This window comes from Tupaia chinensis, unplaced genomic scaffold (assembly GCF_000334495.1).
Source record: "Tupaia chinensis unplaced genomic scaffold, TupChi_1.0 Scaffold144336_1, whole genome shotgun sequence".
NCBI lineage: Eukaryota > Metazoa > Chordata > Mammalia > Scandentia > Tupaiidae > Tupaia > Tupaia belangeri.
This window is the reverse complement of record NW_006204194.1, coordinates 710297-714849: the sequence shown is the minus strand read 5'-3', so window position 1 is coordinate 714849 and position 4553 is coordinate 710297. Positions and strand designations below refer to the sequence as shown.

The 4553-nt window shown below is 36.7% G+C and overlaps 1 protein-coding gene across 1 annotated transcript in view; it reads right to left on the bottom strand.

Annotated features, from left to right (window-relative positions):
* LOC102487121 (extracellular calcium-sensing receptor-like) overlaps window positions 1-4553 on the bottom strand; it is a 37863-nt gene that overhangs the window by 9212 nt on the left and 24098 nt on the right. The gene's annotated exons all lie outside the window — the stretch shown is intronic.

Sequence of the window (4553 nt, the reverse complement as noted above, 5' to 3'; positions counted from 1 at the left end):
TTTGTCTGTGGTTTTGGTCAATCTGGCTATAATGTGTCTTGGAGAAGATCTTGGGTTGATTCTATTTGGGGTGCTCTGTATTTCTTGGGACTAAATCTTTGAGTGCCTTTCTAGGTTTGGAAAGTTTTCTTGCAGGATCTCATGGAATAGATTATCAATGCCCTTATGAGTCTCTTCGCCTTCTGGGATGCCTATTATCTGGATGTTTGGATGTTTGATGGTATCTAGTATTTCTCATATATTAGTCTCAAATTTTTGGACCATTTTCTCAGTCTTCATGGTGGATTTTTCTAGGCTAGCAATTTTCTCTTCTATGTCTGAGATTCTATTTTCTGTATGATCTAGTCTGATTTTAATACTTTCAAAGGGAGATTTTGACTTCCTGTATTATAGCCTTCATCTCTAACAGTTCCATCTGATTCTTTTGTAAAGTGCGAAATTCTTCTTTTAGCTCTTGCATGAATTTCCTCACCTCCTGGAACTCGACAACTTCTTTCTCCTTCCTCTTCAGCAGTTCATTATTTCTCTTCTTTTCCATCTCTGTTAGCTTTGCCATTATGAATGTTCTGAGTTCTTTATCAGACATTTCCATGAATTCCATTGAACTGTGTGTGGATGAAAAGGAATTATCCTTTTCCCTTGGAGGAGAGGTATTTTCCTGCTTTCCCATATTTCTTGTGGTCTGGCAGCGATTTCTAGTCATCTGGTTGATGGTTGGTTTCTTCCCAAACTTGGAAGTTCAATCTGAGTGTCGAGGAGCATGCAGAAAAGGAAACAGAAAGAGAGAAACAACAGCAACAACAGCAAAAAACAAACAAGAAAGAGAAAAAGAGAAGAAAAAAAATGAAGATTAAAAACTTTTCAATAAAACTAAAAAAATTAATATTTAAAAATTTTTCAGTAAAAACCAAAATTGGAAAACCATGTGGCATGCAAGCATGCCACGTGAAATTCTAAAAAGCAAAAATTTAAAAAATGGGAGAAGACAGAGACAGAGGTAGAGACAGACAAAGACAGGTAGAGAGACAGGAGGCCTGAAAGGGGTCTTCCTACCACACAAGTTTTGTGTGCTGGAGGCCGAATTATCAGTGGGAAATCTTGATTTCTGTTTCCCCAAAATAGCTAGTTTGCAGGATCCATGAAGCTGTGTCTTCAAGAAGCCAGCCAACTGATTTTTAAAATTTTGTCATGGGGAGTGTGTGCTTGGTGGAGAGATTTCTCACAAAAGTGAGAAATCACCCCCCAGTGGGGATGGCCATGCTGCAATCCCTTCTCCTTCATTCTCCTCTCAAATTTTGGGCATGCATGAGCATATATGGCATGATTTTCAAGCCACTAGGTCCAGGACTTGAATGGTGATCAGCCATCTGGTAGTCTAGTGCCTTAACCATCATGCTGGCCAACTGATATTTTTTAAGGGCAATTACTTTATTTTTAAATTGAATTTTATTCATTGTCATTATTTAATTTTTATTTTTTGACGTTGGCCAGAGATGAATAGACAGAGAGAAGGAAAGTGAGAAAGCAAGCTGCCAGGTTACGAGACTTGAATCATGGTCAGCCATATGGGAGTCCAGCTGCCTTAACCACCACACCACTTGCTGGCCCCACCAACTGATTTTTGCCAAAGACCTCAAGAACATTCATTGGAGGAAGGACAGTCTCTTCAATAATGTGTACTGGGTAAATTAAAGAAAAAAAAGTCCTGTTTCTCTGACCATATATAAAATTCAATTCAAAATGGAATAAGTACTTACACATGAGACCCCAAGCTATAAAATTACTAGTATGTAGGATAAATGCTTCAGACATTGGTCTAGACATGGATTTATTCAGATATGACCTCAAAAACCAAGCAATAAAACAAAAATAGTCCCACCCTGGTGGTGCAATTGGTGAAGTGCTGGGGACCACATGGCTGATGGTGGTTCAGATTCTCTGCCAGTAGACCTGAAACACCCCATCGTGTGTGCATGTGCCCAGGACTCTGATGACATGGAATGTTAGGGAAAGGGAATCTCAGCATGACAAGGCCCTTTGAGGCTCTCCCTCCATCTCCTTTAACGTGCATGTTCTATAATGAATGATTTTTAAAAACCATTCAAAGGGGACCAGCAGGTGGCATGGTGGTTAAGGAGTTGGACAGTCCCACATGGCCGACTGTGGTTCAAGTCCTAAACCTGTTGGCTTGCTTTCCCACTTTCTCTCTCTCTATCTCTCTCCACTCAAATTAAAATAAACAAATGAATGAATAAATAAAATAAATAAATAAATAAATAGTTATCTTTTTTGGGGGGAGAGGTTTTTGCTATAGAGCATGTGCACTCACCTGAAAGACAGAGAGAGACAGAGATAGAAAGCGATAAATCACCCCCTCCGACGCCTCTTCCCCCCCTTCCCCCCAGGGGAAATGGCCATGCTTCAGTCCCTTCTCCTCCATTCTCCTCTCAGGATCTTGGGCACGCACTTACACGCACCCAGCTGAGCTTAAGCCACTGGAGTCCGGGGCTCGAAACGTGGTCAACAACATGGGAGTCCAGCTACATAGCCATTATGCCAACTGCTGGTCCCAAGTCAGATAAATAATTCTAAAAAAGAAAAAACCTATAAAAATAAAAGCAAAAATAGACAACAAAAGCTTCTGTACAGCAAGGGAAGCAATCAATAGAGTGAAGATACAACCTACAGAATGGGAGAAAATATTTGCAAACTGTACATACAAGGGATTGACATCCAGAATATAAAAGAAACTCCACAGTCCTTTACCAAAAACATGAATAATCTAAGTTAAAAATGGGCAATCAATGTGGAAAGTCAGGTTTCAAAGAAGACATGCTAATGGCCAACAAATATATGACTTTAAATACAGCTCAGAAATGCATATCAAAACCACAATGAGATTTAATCTCACAGCAGTTAGAATGGTTATAATAATAAAAAAAAAAAATGCCAAATGCCAATGAGATTGTGGAGAAAGGGGAACATTGTCACACTGTTGGCATAAATGTAAAATAGTACAGCCATTATAGAAAACAGTATGGCAATTCCTCAAAAAACTAAGAATATTGGATTGTCAGAAAAGTCATGATGCATTTTTGCATAGAAAAACAGAAAAAATACATCATGACTCTTCCAACATCCCAATATATATCTACCATATGATAAAGCAATATCACTAGTGAGTATTAATCTAAAAGGAAATCAATACAATCAAGAGCTATCTTCACTTTCATGTTTATTGTGTCACAATTCACAGCAACCAAGATATAGAACCTAAGTGTCCACTAACATGCAACAAATAGAGAAATTCTGGTATATCGTTACAATGGAATACTATACAGCTATTAAAAAATTGAAATCCTGTCATTTGAGGCAACATGGGCAAACTTGGAAGACATCATGTAAAATGAACTAACTCAAATACACAATGAGAAATAGCACGTTTCACTCATAAGAAACTATAAAAGACACTCATAGAAGTGATTACTAGAGCCTATGAAGGGTAGAGGAGAGAATGGGAAAGAGATATTGGTTCACAAATTCAAAATTACAGGTAGAAAAGAGGAACTAGTTCTACTATTATATAGTACAATAGGATACCTATAGTTAACAATAATAATTTATTATATATTTCAGATAAGCTAATAAAAGATTTGTAATGTTTCCAAAAGAAAGTAATCACAAAAGTCTCAAGTGATGGATATGATAAATACTCCAATTTGATCATTACACATTATATTTATGTACTAAAAAGTTACACAGTACCCCCAAAATACTAACAAAGGTACAATTAGTATGTATCAATTAATACATAAATAATGTAAAAGAAAGAGTCAATCAAAATTTTAAGTAAATTTATTGATGCTTTCTACATTTTTATTTACCAAAGCTGCAACTCTATTATGGGATACATTCTATAGGATATAGTTACACTAAAAATTGCTTATACTGGCCACCAGGCAATATGGAGGTTAAAGCATTGGAACACACATGGTCAACTGCATGGTTCAAGCCCTGGACCTGGTAGCTTGAAAATCATGCTGAGCATGTGTGCATGTGTGTTTAAAATCCTGAGAGAAAAATGGAGGAGAAGACATTGCAGCATGGCCATCTCCCTCGGGGGTAATTTCTCACTTTCGTTTTCTGTCTCTCTGTCTCTGTCTCTGTCTCTCTCTCTCTCTGATGAGCACACATGCTCTATAGAGAAAACCAGAAAAAATTATTTTAAACTAATATATTTATATTTAAAAGTTTTTATTTTATTTATTTATTTTTTAATTTTAACAGGTTTATTTATAATCGTTATAAAGTTGAACTGCTGAAACTTGTTCACCAAAACATTTTGACTTGCATTAATGCTTTACATCCCCGCATTTATATTAAAAATCCACACACAAATGAAAATGGAAAAACTGCCAATACCCGATTTCTGTCCCCTATTTTCCACTTGCAATCATATACTTAGGTACCTTTTGACCCCATGGAAAAAAAATCTAACGTTCAGAACTACCAATAACAGGAAGAAGAGAAAAAAAAAATTTTTTTTTTTTTGA